Source organism: Globicephala melas, chromosome 9 (genome assembly GCF_963455315.2).
Source record: "Globicephala melas chromosome 9, mGloMel1.2, whole genome shotgun sequence".
Taxonomy (NCBI): domain Eukaryota; kingdom Metazoa; phylum Chordata; class Mammalia; order Artiodactyla; family Delphinidae; genus Globicephala; species Globicephala melas.
The window spans coordinates 44968133-44989270 of record NC_083322.1 but is presented as its reverse complement, the minus strand read 5'-3'; positions in this window follow the sequence as shown (position 1 = coordinate 44989270).

The following is a 21138-nucleotide window of genomic DNA, read 5'->3' as shown; positions in this document are numbered from 1 at the left end:
TCAGGAGCTTACATCCCAAGTACAGAAGAAAAGAAATGCGCTGGTTTCAGATAGAGGAAAATGTTATGAAGAAAATAAAGCAGTTAGGACCCAGCCGAATCCAGTACGACCTCATGTTAGCCTATTACATCTTCAAAACCCCTTTTTCCAAATAAGGTCACATTGATAGGTACCTAGAGTTAGGACTTCAGTGTGTCTTTTTGGGGGTAGGGGCACAATTCAATGCACAACAAAGGGAAAGAAAGTCTGAAGCTTCGCTGGCTGAGCTGGCACACTGCTTTTGACTTAGATAATTTGGAAGAGATGTGGGTCAATGATGGATATGTGGGGCAAGAGAGGGTGACAGCCTGCTCTCACCCACAGTCACCTCCTGGCACCACCCATGTGTTTTGGTAAAAAAGCAAACACACCTCACCCTGGTCCTGGTATGGTCCTTTTTTGAGCATTTCTCACAGAAATTAACTGGCTCCTAAGAGTCCATTGCCTGCTAGATCATAGGCTGCACAGCAGAATCTAAATCCTTAGAGGGCCTCCGTCTTAGCCAGTGAAGCCGGATGAAATTCATTCAAGCAGGCTGAACACTGACCTCCTCTCACTCTGCAAACAACCCCAACTTTCAAAGAAACTGAGTGCCCATTTCAAAGCAGAAACAAAAGCAAACCCAAACCATCTTCCGATAGCCGTCTACACTCGTGAGTGCCGGAAGACTTGTATAAAACCATCATTTACATCTGTTCCAATTCACATAGACTCTCATGGGGTCTGGGAGTGAAGCCCCAGCTTTAGCTGGCTTCTCCCCAGCCAGCTCAACGGGAAGCATCTTTGTTCTGGCGCGCTCAGGGCTTTCTCCCAGGCCACCCCGCTCAGTCACTCTCCTCTCTCTTTGCCTTCCAGATAGCCCCTACCTCAGTCAATTATATTTTCACTGCCTTTCCTCTCTCACTCCAGGTCCCTCCTCTCTGCCCTTGATCTAGACTTGGGCATGGCTTGGCAGTCAGTGCTTTCCTTGAGTTGATATTCTTTTGGAGCTCACATCTTTCGAATTTCCCTGATGCTTGGGAATTGTCTGTGGTTTTCTCCTCAACCCCCTTTTCTTTAGACACTCCTTCCATTAGCAGAAGCATCTATTCCTATGCATTAAACATGATCTCAGTTGGTAATCCTGACTCTTCATCTCCAGGGACACTGGCACAGGCAGGGGCCAGTGCAGTAAGTACCATGAAGAGAGCTGAGTGAACTTGGCTCCAGCCCCACAGACAGTTCCAAGACACTGTACCTATTTGAGAGCAGATTGTGGCCAATTTATCTGATGTGAACAAAGGCAGATCTAGGTTTTATGGGGCCTGAAACATATAATTTTGGCGGAGGTACTCTTTAATAAAAAATGAAAAATTTAATATTCAAAATTAGGTGTCAAATGGATTTTTTTAGGATGAAAAAAGTTGATAACTATCATATTACAAAATCCAGAAAAATAACATAACATTTGTATTATGATAGTTTTAACCTACTTTTTGGCGGTACATTTTTTGATTCTATCTTTATTGGGTAACAATTTTTATATCATTTTCTAGACAGAAAATGGAAATGGACCTCAGTCACATGGTCAAAATATGTGTTTTATTATTGATAGTTTGGACTCAGCACCAATGAGAACAGAATCCTCCACTTAAAATTTTACATATTTGTTGACTGGAAGATTTTCTTCACAGCTTACTGCCTGGTTCGATACACGCCAAACTTTGTTTCTCCAGCATTACTCACAGTGCTGGACACTGTAGGACGTTTCATGTTATGATATGATCTCTGGCCCTCTGCCTTTGTATGTCATGCTGAGTAGAACATAGGGTAGTGATAATCTAACTATATACTGAAGCAATAGTACACTACTTAATCATAACCCAAACTAAATGTATCTCCAACATAACTTCCTCTTAACTGGATCTCCAAAATGCTCATGGTCTGTTCAACAGTGCCCCGCATGTGAGACGGTGTTCAGTTTTCAGTCTCTTGTAGCATATCGTGTCTTGACTGTTAGAGCTGTCTGCTCTAGCTGGGGCAGAGGTTTGGCAAGTAAACTTTTCCATGAGAATTTGCTCTTAAGCTTGAGTATGAATGAGGGGAAAAAAAAAAAGAGAGAAAAGAAAAAACATTAGAAGCAGAGAAATTATAGTGAAGACATTTTTCACTTTCTTCTGAAAAGCTTTCCAAGAGCCCAGATCTGATTAAATGCCTCTTAGATGTTGTCTCATAAAATTCTGTACTGAAGGCACACTGAGTTTTAAACATTTATACAAGAAATATTAATGGTACCTCTGTTAGGTTTTACGTTCTTTAGGTACCTGGCAGTAAAACTATGAGTTAAGGATAAGAATTTTTTTTTTTCTTACAGGGAATACATTCTAATCAAGAAAGCAGAAAATACATAGGCAAACACATATGTCCCTAAACTGTTCCTGACTTACGCAGATTAGGACAGAAACCAGCGGCCGGCTGGGAGGAGTGGTGTCTGTTAAGGGGCACCCCTCACCCCAGGCTCCACAGGGCAGGCAGCAGTGCTTGAAGGGACCACAGTGGCCTCCCCACAGGAGAGCCCAGGGCTCATCCAGACCTCCCAGGGGTTTGAGACCTAAAAGTCACCTGGTGGTGGCAGGATGGGCAGCTGGCGCGAAAGGGGGTTTGTCACTTTGCAGTCCTTACTAACCCTGGTTATTAGGGGCAGGTCCTAGCACCTTTAGGAACCATGAGCCTCTCTCACCAAAATCCAGGGCTCGTCCCAGCCTGCCCCAGGGTTCTAGAGCTGAGTCCAGGCCACAAAAAGGGCTAGGTGGAAAGAACCGGCAGCTGGCTCAGGGGAGGGGCTCACTGGGAGTCTTTTCTCCCTCCAGGATGGGTTGGGTCAGGCCCAGTGTTGGTAGAAACCATGGAGAGTTCTCTCATGAGAGTCCAGTCTGCATCCCTGCCTCTTGAAGGAAGGAGAGGGCACTGCCAGGTGTGAGAACCAGGCCCTGGAAACAGTGGGGATGGTGGTGGAAAGGCCCTGCTGGAAAAGGAACCCATCCTTTTTCAGTCCTTATTTGCCCCCGGGAAGGAACTTTGCCGGAAAGCAGTCCTTTCGCTGGAGTGAAAGGGATGCAGGGGAAGGGATGAGTTGAAGATGGAATGGGTTTTATCTTTAGGCACGTTTAAGGGAATGCTGCCGTATTTGGCCCACTCAAGCAATCGAAATGTCAGACCCAGCCCTGGCCCCAGAACGTCTGCAACCATTGCTTTGACTGGAACCCCAGGACTGGCCAAAGCCGTATCCTTGAATGGAACCACACACTGAGGTTTGAGGAGAGGTCTAACTGGTCTGTGGACCTGCATGACGTCCAGGCTGCACCAAACCTCCCAGTGACCCAAGGCCTGAGGCTGGGCCCTGGCCTGTAGGGCAGACAGCAGGGAAGCACACAGAGGGCAGAAGACAGGCCTCATGGGCTCTGCAGACAACCTGCTGAGTGGTCCTGCCTCGTCATTCATTTGCATCACCAGCGGAGAAAAACTGAAAACAGGTCCTGACACAACCAGTCACTTAACCTGAAGCAGGTGAGGCAGCAGCAGATATAAAAAGCCCGGGAACCAAGAGCCAATTCTTCCCTCCAACCAAAATGTCTAGGGGCAAAGTCTCCCATCTTGACTTGTCTTGGCAAAAAATCGGTGCATGGGTCTGCACTGCCCTCTGTCGGTCACTTGGTTATCAACACCGGGAGCCCGGCCCTAACCTGGAGATCGCAGGAGCTCTCCCTAGAATGGAGTGTTCTGCTAACCGGGCTTGTTTCCATACGGTGACTCATAAATGAGATAATGAGGGATAAGAGCAAGTTAAGATATTTAATATAATTAACATCGGGTGGAAAAACTTATATCTTAAATCGCCTGTGGAAAGAATGTGGCCTAGAGAAGATTTTGCCGTGGGTTTAATCCTCCGCATTTCCTGTTGATGAAGAACGCGCTTACACTGTTTTCCTGATCATACAGAAAATTTATTTCTGAAGGTCACATAAATGTAAGAAACATACGTTTGGTGTCATTTAGGAAGTGAATATGTGTCTAAGAATATTCACACTTAATTGTAAACATGAGTGTTTGCATTTATCTGTTCATTCCTTCCTCACTTTTTCAATGAGATGTTTGCCATGTCGTCTCTCCCATGCTTTGGGGGACACGAAGGTGAAAGAGATAAGGCTGCTGGTCTCAAGGAGCTTGTTGTTTGTAGGGAAGTTGATAAATACGCTGAAAGAAGGCAAACAGAGAGATGTGCCCAGATGCTGTTGGTGACCGCCCAGGGCTCCCTCGCCAGTCCAGTTGCTGCAGGTGTGGGCTGCTAACAGCATACACCTGCCCCTTCTCCAGACGCTTGCTGAGGGATGCCTGAGAGGTAACACTACCCCCTCTCCACACTTCCCACCCGGGGTTGCCTGTGGCTGGAGACTGACCGATGTGGCCCCCGCCCCCTGCCCTCCGGGTGGGACCGCCTCTCTGGTGCCCTGTACACTCCAGAGCCCCCTGCGGGGTCGGGAGGAGGCTGATTCTGCTGAAACGACATTTTTGCCTACTCCTTCCCCTGCCCCTCCCTGCTTTCCTCACGCCTCTACAGTTTCTCCCAAGGGCCGCCCCTCCATAAGTTCCTTGCTCAAGAAGCTCCATTTCAGGCTCTACTTCTTGGGAATCCAGACAAAAACATGTGCTATCAAAGAAGCCCAGGAAAGATGATGTCTAGTTTCAGGATCAGGGAAAGCATGCCTTGAAGGTTAGTTTAGATTTGAGCACATTAGAAAATATTCATTCATCCTACAGACACCTATTGACAAGTGCCTTCTATGATCCTGGCATTCTTCCAGGCCTCAGGGACACAGCGGCAAATATGACAGTCTTGTTTTCACGGGCACTTACATTCTGGTGGAGAAAGAAAGAAAGAAGAAAACAAATAATGGACGATTAGATGAATTCAGATAAGTGCTATAGTGAAAATAAAGCATGGTAACTGGTTAATGTCACCAGTTCTCTTTCCTACCATTCTACAAACACTCACCCATGGGAACAGGTAGTTCAGTCCAACCTCTCTCCCAATTGTTATAATTCTTTACATCCAATGGTTCAAATTTCAATCAGTGTCAATTCCCACTGAGTTCCGGTTGTGGATGGTTATTTTAAAACAGAGCATTGACCCCAGACATGTTTCAGACACTTCCAAATCCTGAATTTGGGATCTTGGAACGTTCTTCAGACTTTCCACAGTTCAAGCATTGAAGAGTTTCATTTAGTCTGGATTCAGAGCAGAGTCCCTCTAGAGAACTGGGGATGCTGTAAACTGGTAGAATGCAAGTCCCTGCCATTGCTGGCATTGAGTACTTGCGGCTGCCTGACAGATGGTTCTGGGGACAAGGAGAAGTTGGCTTTCCTGGGAGTTCAGGCTTGACTTGTCCTGCACAGCTATAAGTCCCGTTCTCCATGCCAGTATCCCAGAACCACACTGTCCTTTAATCCAATGTGCCTTCCCAAGGTAACCCCTCTTCTTTCTGGTCTGTGATGTCTCCCAGGCAGAGAGTGTTTTATTCATCTTCCTGTGCCCCAAGGGCACAAACAAATCGTGTTGCATGAGAATTAACCAGTGACATTTGTGTTAATGAGTGAATTCCATGGTCCCCAGTGACCAGGCCATAGTCCTCTCTCCATTCGACAAGCCTGATGCCGTTTCCAGCCACTGTGCCTTTGCTCAGCCTGCTGTCCTGCTCAGTGGCTGCCTGGGTAATTGAAAGAAACCCCTGGGCTTTTGGGGTAGCCAAGCCTGCACTGGAATCCCAAAGTGTGTGACTTAGGGCAAATGGCTTCTGCATAGAAACTTTGTACACAGTGTCCACTCTTGCCTGTATATAGTAGGCACTCAATGTGTGTCATTCTCCAGTTCTCCCATCTTCCCGGCCTGCTTTTGAAATGTCCTCTATTTTCAGAACCAAACGGCATCTACCTTTCAAATCTCACCTCCTCCGCAAAGGTTCCCGTGATCACTGTGATTCAGACTGACCTTGGAACCAGTTATTGTTCTCCAGTTTGTATGGGATAGGATCTTCCTAACGCAGCAGCAAACGATCCTATGAAGTTCTACCTTCCTTTTACATAACACTTTGGATTGTCGTTAGGGCTTTGCTGAATATTCCGATCCTTCTCTTTCTTGGGATGGCATTCACCCAAGGTCCTTGAAGTCAGGCATAGGCATGTGACACGCACTGGCCAACGAACTGTGGCAGAAGTGAGCTGGACCACTTTGCCATTGAAGCATTAAAGAGCCCTTTAAGCTTTGTCACGTTCTTGTTGCCTCTGCTGGAGCCAAGAACAGTATGGATCTGCGGATTACATTGGAAATAAACTTTGGCCGTTTTGAAGTCACAGGGGTTAACCCAGGGTTGTTAATTTCTGCCACGGAATGTAGCTCATTATGACTGAAGCACCCATTTTAGTCTCCTAAAATGAAATTCATAGTATACGTGTGTGTGTTTGTGTCTATATGTATATACCTATATACATATACATATATATAATATGCATATATATTTAATGTAAAAAAGTGATATGATGGTCTAACTGCAATATGGAGAAAGAAACGGGCATTAAATTGTAATGATATATATTCAGTAGCTGACAACGCTAGCAGACCTAAAGAGGGAGATGCTTGTCCCTATACATCTTAGCACTAGGAATACAGCAGCTGCAAATGCAGACTCTTAGAGCTATGCCAGTGACTCAAACATAACTGGCAGTGCTGTTGTCACTGACGTGATTATCTAAAAATAGGAGCAAATCTCAGTAAAGTTTTTCATGAAAATTTAATCCTCCCTTGATTAACAAAGCAGTTGGCTTCCTGGGAAAATGCAATGTATTTTGAAACTACGCTCCAAATACTTTGTGTTTAAGTATAACCAGGAGTTGTGTTCCTGGTCCAGGTTTAAATGTAACCTACAATTGGCCCAGGTTTTAATTAAAAACCTACATGTTTTTTGCCTACATAACAGAAGGCAAAAGGTCTGTTAGGATGTTGGAAAGTCGTGCAGAATGTGGGACAATTCTTTATAGTGTGCACCTGCCCTGTGTATTGCAGGATATGTACTGTCCCTGGCTCCTGCCCAGTAAGTACCAGTTGCACCCCAACTCCAATTGCTGTGATAATCAAACCCCCTTCCCCCCCACCGCCTAAAATTTCCAAAGTGGCCCACAGAGGCTGGTTTTACCCTCCTTAAGAAGCACCGAAGTGTTTCTGAAGAAGGATGCTTCTTCATACTTCTTCAGAGCCCCTAACACCACCCAACACTGACTTGGTTAAAAGTAGCTTTCTTTTAAAAATCTGTTGAGCTGATTTTTTAAAGTTGATTCTGTTAAGCTGATTTGTTCTTATTAGCGCATGTTGGATGGTTGCTCCTATGGCCTGACTCTCCAGGATTCTATCTCTGATGTTGGCACTAGGACCTGTGATTTAGAGCAGCACAGTGGCGCCCAAAGGGCTGGATATGCAGATACCCTCCAGGCCAGTACCTTCAAATGCCATGGATGTTTTCTGAGCATCCCTAACTTTTCCTCATTTGGTTGTTAGAGCTCATCACACAAGTTCTTTCCCATGATGATCTCTGGGGTTTCCACCCCATCTCAGCCTTCCCATTAGTCCCAGTTTCAGACAGCCAGACTTGTTTCCAGAGATGGTGGTCTTTGGGCTGGGCTGGCTCAGCTGAGACTAGCTGTCCGTGGGGAACAGAAGCACATTTCAGGCAGCTCATGTTCTTAGCTACTTGTGGAAAGAACGGCGCTCCCAGATCCTTGTGGCCCTCTGTGCTCTCTTTCTCCCCCAGCCCATCATTCACCATACCTGGCCGAGCTCAAGCTTCACACTGGAGGGATTTCCTTTATACCTTGTTTTCCACGGCTACACTTGAAAGCAAGATTCAGGAGGATTTCCCCCTACCAGGTACTGCTATGCTTCAGCAGCTCATTTCCTGTTGGCCTTGTTTTGAGAAACGGGCTGCTCTTGGGGATAAATATTCCCTGACCCTCATTTGCTAGTTTGGGGATTCTCTAAAATGTTGACTGAAAACCTGATTCTTGGAAAATCTGTGTTCTGCTCTCCAACTTCACACATCATGCTGTATTGTGGCCTTTACATCAGCATCCCAACCTTACAGTTCCTGTCTCTCAGCAACAGGCTCTTGCTCTATCCTAGGCGTCAGCTAGGTGGTGACTTTCTTGACCTCTGCTTCTGAAGGTTAGACTTGTTCTAGTACAAGTTCTACCCTCCACTGAAGTATAACTGAAGTATAGTTGATGTACAATGTTATATGTTATAGGTATACAATACAGTGATTCACAAATTTTAAAAGTTTTGCTCCATAAGATATTGACTATATTTTCTGTGTTGTACAATATATCCTTGTAACTTATTTTATACATGATAGTTTGTACCTCTTAATCCCCTACCCCTCCCCTTTCCCCCTGGTAACCACTAATTTGTTCTGTATCTGTTTCTTTTTTGGTTATATTCACTAGTCTGCTGTATTTTTTAGATGCCACATATAAGTGATATCATACAGTATTTGTCTTTCTCTGTCTGATTTATTTCACCAAGCATAATACCCTCCAAGTCCGTCCATCCGCGTTGTTGCAAATGACAAAATTTTATTTTTTTTATAGCTGAGTAGTATTCCATTGTGTGTGTGTGTGTGTGCGCGCGCGCATCACATCTTCTTTATCCATTCATCTGTTGATGGACTCTTAGGTTGCTTCCATATCTTGGCAATTGTAAATAATGCTACTATGGGTGCATGTATCTTTTCATGTATTAGTTTTATTTTTGTCATTCTAATGTGTGTAGTGATATCCACTTTAGTTTTAATCTGCATTACCCTAATGAACTATTCTGACGAACAGCTTTACCTGTATTTATTTGCCACTCATATCTTTCCTTTGGTTAAATGTCTGTTTATATCCTTTTTTCTAGAAATTGGGTTGTTTGTTTTCTTACTATTGATTTGTGAGAGTTTTAAAATATATATATTCTTTATACAAGTCCTTCATCAGATAAGTGATTCACAAATATTTTTCCCAGTCTGTAGCTTGTCCTTATTTTCTTAATAGTATCATTTTTTAAAATGTAAAATTTAAAATTTTTCTATTGGGGTATAGTTGTTTTACAATGTTGTGTTAGTTTCTACTGTACAACGAAGTGGATTTACCTGTGCTATACAGCAGGTTCTTATTAGTTATCTGTTTTATACATATTAGTGTGTATGTGTCAATCCCAATCTCCCAATTCATCCCAACCACACCCCTGCTTTCCCCCTTTGGTGTCCATACGTTTGTTCTCTACATCTGTGTCTCTACTTCTGCCTTGCAAACCAGTTCATCTGTACCATTTTTCTAGATACCACATATATGCGTTAATATATGATATTTGTTTTTCTCTTTCTGACTTACTTCACTCTATATGACAGTCTCTGTGTCCATCCACGTCTCTATAAATGACCCAATTTCGTTCCTTTTTATGGCTGAGTAATATTCCATTGTATACATGTACCACATCTTCTTAATCCATTCCTCTGTTGATAGACATTTAGGTTGTTTCCATGTCCTGGCTATTGTAAATAGTGCTGCAGTGAACCTTGGGGTGCATGTGTCTTTTTGAATTATGGTTTTCTCTGGGTATATGCCCAGTAGTGGGATTGCTGGGTCATCTGGTAATTCTAGTTTTAGTTTTTTAAGGAACCTCCATGCCATTCTCCATAGTGGCTGTATCAATTTACATTCCCACCAACAGTGCAAGAGGGTCCCCTTTTCTCCACACCCTCTCCAGCATTTATTGTTTGTAGATTTTCTGACGATGCCCATTCTAACAGGTGTGAGGTGATACCTCATTGTAGTTTTGATTTGCATTTCTCTAATAATTAGTGATGTTGAGCATCCTTTCATGTGCTTCTTGGCCATCTGTATGTCTTCTCTGGAGAAATGTCTATTTAGGTTTTTTGCTCATTTTTTGATTGGGTTGTTTGTTTCTTTAATATTGAGCTGCTTGAGCTGTTTATATATTTTGGAGATTAATCCTTTGTCCGTTGATTCATTTGCAAATATTTTCTCCCATTCTGAGGGTTGTCTTTTTGTCTTGTTTATAGTTTCCTTTGCTGTGCAAAAGCTTTTAAGTTTCATTAGGTCCCATTTGTTTATTTTTGTTTTTATTTCCATTTCTCTAGGAGGTGGGTCAAAAAAGATCTTGCTGTGATTTATGTCAAAGAGTGTTCTTCCTATGTTTTCCTCTGAGAGTTTTATAGTGTCCAGTCTTACATTTAGGTCTAAAATCCATTTTGAGTTTATTTTTGTGTATGGTGTTAGGGAGTGTTCTCATTTCATTCTTTTACATGTAGCTGTCCAGTTTTCCCAGCACCACTTATTGAAGAGACTGTCTTTTCTCCATTGTATATCCTTGCCTCCTTTGTCATAGATAAGTCAACCATAGGTGTGTGGGTTTATGTCTGGGCTTTCTATCCAGTTCCATTGATCTATATTTCTGTTTTTGTGCCAGTACCAAATTGTCTTGATTACTGTAGTTTTGTAGTATAGTCTGAAGTCAAGGAGTCTGATTCCTCCAGCTCTGTTCTTTTTTCTCAAGATTGCTTTTGCTCTTCAGGTTCTTTTGTGTCTCCATACAAATTTTAAGATTTTTTATTCTAGTTCTGTAAAAAAATGCCACTGGTAATTTGGTAGGGATTGCATTGAATCTGTAGATTGCTTTGGGTCTTAATAGTATCTTTAAAAGAACAATCACTTTAAATTTTTATAAAGTCCAGTTTATCAATTTTTAAATTTATTTCACTATTTTTGTTTTCAGAGGCATTTTTATGCAGTAAGAAGTAGGCAGATTTTGAAGAATTTTGAGCAGGGGAGCAATATCTTGAAAGAGACATGAAAACAGAAATTGGTCTGATTGTAGACAATGATATAAATTGAAGTAGAAATAAATCTACAGTAAGGAAAATCAACTATTACATTAAATTAGGTATAAAATAAATAACAATTTAGGTAAGTGTGGGAACAACAGGAATTATAGTTTATTAAAATTTTGCCTCTCTCTGCTTAACTAGAATGTACTAACGATTACATAGGGTTACTTACAGCAAGGGTTGGATTACTCCAGAGGGAAATCAGGAGTCCTCAGACAGGCAACATGGGAAGGCCCAACTTCCTTCATACCATCTGACCTATTCCTCAAATGTCTTCTTTTTGGCATCATGATTTCTTGTTCAGTCAGGAAATATAAATTTTCTAAGATGTAATTTAGCCATAATGCTTATAAGAGTTAGCTATTACTATATCATAGATCACCCCAAAGGAGTTTTAAAACAATCACCATTTATTCAGCCCATGATTCTGAAGACTGCTGATTTGGGCTGGGATCAGCTGGGTGGTTTTCTGTTTTTTACTGGGCCCTCCCAGGTATCTGCGAATGGCTTTGCTCATCTTGGCTGGTCCCTCCCATGTGTCACCATGTCTTGCTGGGATGGTTGTCTCTACTCTGTGTGTTCTTGCAAGCTCCACCAGGCTGCCTGGAGTTGTTTGCTTTGTAGCTGATAGGGTTCTAAGAGATTGAGCTGAAGCACACAAAGCCTCGTGAGGCCCAGGCTCAGAATTGGCAAGTGTCTTCCATGGTGTTTTGTGGGGGATAAAACAAATCAAAGCCAGCCAGACTCAAGGAATAAATATAGGGAGGGGAATAATTGTGACAGTTTTTGCAAACAATCTATTTCAGTGTCTATCTGATGACCTAATATAAGGTCATTTTTGTGACATTCCTTGGGATGAAAAGCATCTTAGAGATCCTTTTTCTGGGAATTGATGGTGAAAGGATTATTTCTAAGTTAAACTTTTATTATGCTCATTATTGCAGGACCTGGGGCCCTTAAAAATGAACCAGAGGGCTTCCCTGGTGGCACAGTGGTTGAGAGTCTGCCTGCTGATGCAGGGGACATGGGTTCGTGCCCCGGTCCGGGAAGGCTGGGCCCGTGAGCCATGGCCGCTGAGCCTGCGCGTCCAGAGCCTGTGCTCCGCAATGGGAGAGGCCACAACAGTGAGAGGCCCGCGTACCGCAAAAAAAAAAAAAAAGAACCAGAGTTACAATGTAAAGTGGAAATCCCAACTCTTGTTATTTGCCTCCCACAAGGATAAGAAACAGCCACATTATTAAGTGCTGTACTTTGCTAACAACAAATATAATAATAACAACAAATATAATAATAACAAATATCAACTAACAACAGTTGACCCTCTCTGGGATTTTCCATTTAGTTATTTGCTGGAAGCTGTTCCTATAATTTTCAACAATACTGTTATCTATGAGATTATCTTTCTTTTAGCTGTGCTGGGTTTTCAGTTGCATTAATACAGCTTAATATCTCTTCCTGTTGCTTCTCTAATTAAAAGCTTGTTGGATATCCAAACAAGAAATACTATATCCAAGCACTAGTAATAAAGACTGCTAATAATCAGGAAGAAAACATCAGAAAGGGACAACATCAACCAGACATGAGATATTCTGATCAGGCAAAGAAAAGGGACCAGGCGTCTGGGGAGGATTATAAGGCAATGATGTGGCTCTGACAAGCCAGCCTCCCAGAAGTTGACAGAAGACTGCAGATGGAAGACCACCAATGGGCAGCCTGAATGTAGTTCAGGAACCCTGTTCCAAGCTGGGTGTATGAATCCTGGGTCCCAGAAGAACATCTCATGTCTGCCTTTCCAATCACTACCGCTCTCCTCTCCTGATTCCCTAACTCCCCCATTCCTCCCCTCTGGCTGCCTTTGACGGTCCTCAAAGCAGGTATCAGTTCCACTTCCACTGCAGTAGTTATAAGGATCAGCCACTAGATAGCACCAGCTGTTCAGACTAACGTGCTTTATTGAGCCAGCTCTGTAGGTCCTTCCTCCCAGAGCGAAGACAGGGTCTGAAGACAGCTTCCCCTCTCTGCCACTGTCATTCTCCCACTTTTCTCTCCATCTTCTCACCCCATCCCAACCCCATTTAAAAATTGGGCTTTTTTCCAGAAGCAGTTTTTGTGTGATTTTGAAGGCAGAGGAGACGTGTGTGTGTGTGTGTGTGTGTGTGTGTGTGTGTGTGTGTGTGGCATGGGGTGGTAGGGAGGGAGAGGGAATTTGTGAGTTCTACCCAATTTTGGATGGCCCCCCTAAGGGCACAGATTTAACTCTGGGTAAGAAAGAAGGTACTGCAACTGCTCACTGCTCTCCTGCTTGAGCCCTCATTTCTCTTGAGCATCCCCAGCGAGCTTTTCCACAGGCGCCTCTATCGTTTCAAAAACCAAACTCATTATTTCCTTCTTTTTATCCTCTCCCACCCAATCCTCTCTTTCCAGTTCCCTCCTGATATATTACACTCTCATAACCCTATCATTGCAGGAACTTCAGAGTCATACTGTTTCCTTACGGAGCTCTCACCCTCCTGTGCAACCTGCTACCAGTCAGTGGTGCTTCACTTCACGTCTGCTTCCTCGGTCCTCCCATTCCTCTGCATCTGCGCTGAGCGATGCTGCTGTTTGTCTGATCACCTATGTGTTTGAATATAGCAGTGGTGTTGACACTGGGGATTCAACGGTAACATCTAACCTGAAATCTTAAAGATGAGTTGAAGTTGGCCAGGCAAGTGGGGGTAAAAGCACTCACAATAGAACAGTGGTTCCCAGCTGGAAGCTAGGGGTGATTTTGCCCCATAGGAAACTTTTGGTAATGTCTGTAGACATTTTTGGTGGTTACATCCTGGAAGGAGGAGGAAGTGGTACTGGCATCTAGTGGGTAGAGGCTAGGGATGTTGCTAAACATCCTACAGTGAAGAGGACAGTCCCCATAACAAAGAATCACCCATCGGACCCCCCCCCCACACACACACACAAAATGTCAATAGTGCTGAGGTTGAGAAACCCTGTGACAGAGGAAGCAGCAGAGGGGTGAGAGAACATGGCTTTTCGGAGGCACTTGAAGGGTTTTATTATGGTGAGAAGGAGTGGTGGGGAGATGTAGCCAGAGGCCCGAGTTTGCAAAGTTGCACTCAGGAGTTTAGACTCTCCTCAAGGCCAGTGGAGAGTTCTTGAAGCCATTGGTGCCACTGCAGACTTTATTCTCAGGGTCACTGAAAGCCGCTGATGGGAGCTTTGGACCCTCGGAAATATTTAGTGAATGAATAGGCACAATTTCAGTCACTGGTTCGAACCAGGCCTTGTCCAGGTCTCATGTAGAAAAAATATTGGTATGCTATGATCCTTCCGAAATAAACTAGAAGTAATCATATTCATTCATTTTGTTAAATAAATAAACAGATAGGGCTTCCCTGGTGGCGCAGTGGTTGAGAGTCCGCCTGCCGATGCAGGGGACATGGGTTCATGCCCCCGTCCGGGAAGATCCCACATGCTGCGGAGCAGCTGGGCCCGTGAACCATGGCCGCTGAGCCTGCGCTCCGCAATGGGAGAGGCCACAACAGTGAGAGGCCCGGGTACCGCAAACAAACAAACAAACAAACAACCCCCCCCCACAAAAAAACAGATAAACTAAACTTACATACCAAAGCACTGCTCTAAGCTTTTCATAAAGATGTTTACCTTTCATCTACCCAACAACCCCTATGTAGTAAGAATCTTTTTGTTTTTGTTTTATATCCTTGTATTTTTCAGATGAAGACACAGAAATTGAAAGAGTCATCCCCCAAATATCAGCCAGCAGGGACATAGTAAGGTATGTATATGTCAAATTTTAGGAGATACTGACAAATACTTTTCCAAAGTGGCTGGCTGTACAACATAACAGTCCCACCAGCAGTATATGGAGTTTAAAATTGCTCACCAGCACTTAGTATGTCGATCTTTAAAAGTTTAGTTATTCTCATGGGTAGGTAACAGTATATTTCATTATAGTTTTAATATTCATTCCTCTGTTAAATAATGACATTAAGCATATTTTTAGGTGTTTAGTTGTATAGTTGGATATTATATTTTTTCAAATGCCTGCTCAAATCTCCTGTCTGTTTTTCTATTGAGTTGACAGTCGTTCTGTTTTTATTTGGAGGTGTTTTCAAAATATTTTCTGGATACAAATCTCTTGAGAGTTATATGTAGTTGATCATATCTTCTCCCACTATATGACTTCCAATTTTACTCTTTTAATGTAATCTTTTGATGAATAAACCTTAATGTCAATGTAGGCCAACTTACCAATCTTCTTCTCTGTGTACATTCTCTTAGTTACTCTTGGGGTTCTATTAAAGAAATCTTAGTCTATCTCATTTTCATGAATGTGTTCCCTATGTTATCTTTTTGATGTTCCTTTAAAAATCATTTACATTTAAGTTTCTGATTCATCTCAAGTTTATGCTTGTGTATAATATGAAGTCAAAGCCCATGTTCACTGCTTTTCCATATGGCTATTCAGTTGACCAAGCACCATTTGCTGGCAAGGCCATCCTTCCTTTCCCCAGTGTCCCACAGTGTCAGTGTATTAGTTTCCTGTGGCTACTATAATACACTTCCACAAACTTGGTGACTTAAGGCGACGAGAGAAATTTATTCTCTCACAGTTCTGGAAGCCAGAAATACAAAATCAGTATCACTGGGCTGAAATCAAGGTGTTGGCAGGGCTGTACTCCCTCCAGAAGTTCTAAGAGAGAATCTGTTCTTTGCCTCTTCCAGCTGCCAGCATGCCTGTTTATAGCCACCTCACTCCAATCTCTGCCTCCATCTTGAAATCACCTTCTCCTGGGTGTGTGTAATCTCCCTTTGCCTCTTTCTTATAAGGACACTCGTGATGGCATTTAGGGCCTGCCAGGGTAATCCAGGATAGTCATCTCAGTGTTTTTAATCACCTCTGCAAAAAGCTTTATCATATAAGGTAACATTCACAGGTTCTAAGGATTATGACTTGCTATCTTTCTGGAGCCATTTTTATCAGCCTACCACAATCACCAACTATCGTAAATCAGGTGTTCATGTATGTGTCTGTCTGGGCTTTCAGTTTCATTCCATTGATCTATTTGTCTCTCTGTGTGCCATTATTACATTGTTGTGATTTTATTATATATCTTGATATCTAGTAGTGTAAGTCTTTCAATAATGTTCTCCCTGCCCCCCCAACCCCAGGATTGTCTTGGCTTATTTTCCCCTTTTACATTTTTTTTTATAAATTCTAGAATCAGTTTGTCAGTTTCCTTAAAAACATAGGCTAGTATTTTGACTGAAATTCCTTTGCATCTGTAGGTCCATTTGGGAGTAACTGACACCTTCAACAATATTAAGTCTTCCAAAGCATAAACATGGTAATATTAAGCCATTTCTTTAAAAATATATTTTTCAGTAAAATGTTATAGTTTTCTGTGAAGAGATGACATCTTACATTTATTTCTGGTGTTTAACTTTTTGATACTTTTGAAAATGGCATAATATTTAAAAATGTTATTTTCTAATTTTTGTTACTTACCTAAAGAAATACGGTTAATTTTTTTTTTTTTTTTTTTTTTTTTTACGGTATGCGGACCTCTCACCGCTGCGGCCTCTCCCACTGAGGAGCACAGGCTCCGGACGCGCAGGCTCAGCGGCCATGGCCCACGGGCCCAGCCGCCCCGCAGCACACGGGATCCTCCCGCACCAGGGCACGAACCCGCGTCCCCTGCATCGGCAGGCGGACTCCCAACCACTGCGCCACCAGGGAAGCCCCATACAGTTAATTTTTACATAAACAAACTTGTTACCTTACTTATCAAGCATTATAAATTATCTGTAAATTTTAAATATTCTACATGCAATCATGTCATCTGCAAATGCTGACTTATTAAAATGGAACATAAATTAGTATTTTAACCACTCTCTGTTAATGCAAAGACCCTAGAATTGTTATCATGTATTTTAGTTTTACATACCTATTAATCCCTTTAAACAATTATTATTTTTATACAATCAATATTTATTTTTAGATTCACCCTCATATTGAACTTTCTTTTGCTCTTTATTCTTTTCTGCATTTCCATGATTACTCTAGGATTATTTCCCTTATGTCTTTGATATTTCATTTATTGTAGATCTACTGTTAACAAATTCTCCCAGTTTTTCATTTTCTGAAATGTCTTTTTAAATTTTTTGATGGATATGTTTTTCTGGGAAGGAATTCAAGTTTAGCAGTTGTTTTCTTTAAGTACTTAGAAGATGCTATTACATTGTCTTCTAGATTCCATTATTTTCATTGAGAAGTATGCTGTAATTCTTATTTTGATTCTTTCAAGGAAATGCCTCCTTTCCCTCTAGTTACTTTCAATACATTTTGTGTGTGTGTGTGTGTGTGTGTGTGTGTGTGTGTGTGTATTAGCAGTTTTACTGTGATAAATGTAGGTGTGTTTTTTCTTTATATTTTCCTATTTGGGGTTCATAGTGTTTCTCAAACTTGTGGCTTGATGTCTTTCATCAGTTTTAGAGAATTTCTGTCTAGTATCACTTCAAATATTGCTTCAGTCCCACTGATTCTCTATATTCTCTCCTGGAGTACAATTATACATATTAGACATTTTTGTTGTGTCTTTTATGTCTCTTACTCTATCCTCCTCCTTTTTTGTCCTTTACTTTTGATATTTTCTTCTGATCTATTCCCAGCTAACTAATTTTCTCTCTCTCTCAGTGGATTGATAGATATACAGAGCTCTCTCTATATTGATATGTATATACATTATATATATGTATATAATATATATATATGTTGCTGTTAACACATCTTTTGAGTTTTTAATTTTGGTTTTGAAATTAAGATTCTATTTTTTTCTATTGTACTGTTTACAGTTCTCTAATCAAACCTACCAACTTGTTGCCTAATTTCTTGAACAGCAGCAATCACTTATTTTAAAGACAGTGTCTTATAAAACCAATATTGAATCATCAATATTGACTAAACATTGTGGCTCTGTGTCTGCTATCTGGTTTTGTTTTGTTTTTGTTTTTGTTTTGCGGTATGCGGGCCTCTCACTGTTGTGGCCTCTCCCGTCACGGAGCACAGGCTCCGGACGCGCAGGCTCAGCGGCCATGGCTCATGGGCCCAGCTGCTCCGTGGCACGTGGGATCCTCCTGGACTGGGGCACGAACCCATGTCCCCTGCATCGGCAGGCGGACTCTCAACCACTGCGCCACCAGGGAAGCCCTATCTGTTTTTTTCTCATGATTTAAACCATTTCGTTTTATTTCCTGATGTAGCAACAAATTTTGACTAAATCCCTACATTGAATATAAAAACATTTTAGAGATGCTCTGGATGGTGTTATCTATGCCTAGAGAAGGTTTATTTTGCCCCTGATAGACAGTTAGGGTAGGATACAATAATTTTAACACAATCAGATAATGAGTTAATTTGAAGCTGGGCTTCAGTCTTTGTTAGGGATGGTGTATTTCTGGTTCATCTCTATTCCTACAATATAGGTTCTTTAGGGCTCTCAACCAAAATCCTAGGTTGTTTACTAGGGCCCCCCTCCACTTATTTTCCCCAAGTCTTATAAAAGTGTAGGAGGTCCTTGCTCAGCCTCTCTGTCTGTTAGCCACCACTTGTGAATCATCAAATTCCTTGATCAGAAAAGCAGTATGAAATTAATGCCAAGCTCACCTCATTGTAAACTCATTCTCTCTAGGACTTGTTTCCTCAAGTTCTCACTGTTTTGTAGCTCTCCAATAACTTCCAAATACATATTTTAAAAACATATTTCCAAGTATTTCTAGTTGATTTTAGTGGGAAAGTTGATTTGAAACCAGCTACTCTGTAATTATTAGAAGCATAAATCTCTGATTACTAATATTTGAAGTATATATAATTTTTCTGGATGAGTTTTTACAGGAGATTTCTGTGGAAGAATAGTAAGGGCTCTGTATCAAGGTGAATTTTTTCTTATGATCCAGGATTTGGTGTATAAATTCATTTCACTTTTATCTTTTTCCCTATGAACTGAATAGATATCTGTAGGGTTTTTCTCTTTACCCACTGCTACAAAGAAAATGTGTGTGGTTTCTGTGTTTATATTTCCTGTTCTTTTTAGTTTACAAAGACTTCTGGGGAGATGAAGGGAAAAATTCTAACTTTATAATGCTATCTTCAAATCAGAAGTCTGGGAGCTTCCCTGGTGGCACAGTGGTTGAGAATCTGCCTGCCAATGCAGGGGACATGGGTTCGAGCCCTGGTCTGGGAAGATCCCACATGCCGTGGAGCAACTAAGCCCTTGTGCCACAACTACTGAGCCTGCTCGTCTGGAGCCTGTGCTCTGCAACAAGAGAGGCTGTGGTAGTGAGGGGCCCGTGCACCGCGATGAAGAGTGGCCCCCATTCGCTGCAACTAGGGAAAGCCCTCACACAGAAACGAAGACCCAACACAACCAAAAAAAAAAATCAGAAGTCTGATCTCATTTTAATTTTAAATGAATCCCTCTGGCTTTTGTCTGGAACATTATTTCAAATAGCAAAAGATTGGAATAAACCTAAGTGTACATGAATACAGAATGGTTAAATAAATTATGATAAATTCATATAATAAAACATCATAGCCATTAAAAATAATGAGGTAACTTTCTATGTAATGACATGTAACTATTCCAAGAGGTATTGAGTGAGAATATCAAAGCGTGGAAGAGTGTGTATGATATTACTGCTATAATTTGTGTGAAAAAAAATGTATACTTTTTTTTTTTATATAAATGCATAAACAGTCTGGAATATATACAAAAAGTAGTAAAAGTTACTACTTTCTCCAAAAGTTACTGCTGGGGAATGGGACAAGGTCACTGAGGGACAGGTTCAAGGTGGTCATTAAGTTTTCAATGCATATCCTTCTCTTTGTTTTGGATGTTATACTGTGGGCATGTGTTACCTGTTCAAAAATGTAAGTGAAACATTTTTTAAAATAGAACATGCATTTTCATATTCTCTAGTGAAATAATTTTCATTTGTGGGCATTACTGAACTGCCTATTTCCTTTTATTATTTGCCTGTTATCATACATATTTTACATAATTATAATCAGAGAATTTTTTATTTTTTTAAGATAACTTTTTCATATTTTTATAGTCTTCAAAATTATTTTAAACTTTTGCATAATATTTTGTTTAGCTCATGTACCATAATTTACTTATCCTTTCTCCAATGTTGGTTATTTACATGTTTCCTTATTATGTGTAACATAGTGATGAGTGTCTTTGTGAATGTATATTCATTTGGTCTCTATGATTAGCTCTAATACTTTATGGTTATTTGGTAAGGCCGAATGAAAATAAAATAAGCACTTCATTGAGTAGAAAAAAAGGTCAGAAATGATTATAGATGATCCTGCAGATACCCAGGATAAGCACAGTGATTCTCATTCATTTTAACCCTTGTCTATAAGGGTAAAACAAACAGAGTTGTTGCTCTTTAAATATACATACAGTGAAAATTGAACTCATAGGAAATAATGCACTTAAAGAATCATTAATTATTACCTAATTACTTGCACCACTGTGGCATGGACAGAAAAGTGCTCTGCTATGATGAAGTTGTCAATTACAGTTGATAATTAAGGGGCCAGGTGCATGTTTAACTTAACAAGATAAATATCTGCCCAGATGTTGTTTGTCTGCTGCTTCATTACCAGGTAGGTTAGAAGATTTTCATAAACTAGAGAGACTATTAAATTCATAACCTTGCTGCATCAAGAAATTTTTAACAAATCTGTTACTATAGCCAATATTCATTTAAATAGGCTGTTCATCAGACTTCCTGGAGAGCTGAAGAAGTAAGTATGTGCATATAATACCATATTTGCAGATTCTCAGTGAAACGGCTATTTGAATATAAAGTAGGGCTAAAATATGACAGTCTTGGAAACTAGAGACGATGCCTCCCCATGCCAGAAACATGAAGGAATTTTATGCAAGATTTTATATGGCAGATTGAAAGAAGACTACAAAGAATCAGTCCATGTTAGACCATTCCAAGAAACCAAAGATCCTTGGAGGTAAGAGATGAAAGTTCTGGCAGAGTTACAGTATGATATCCTAAATTGGAGGGGAGAGGCTGGGAAGAA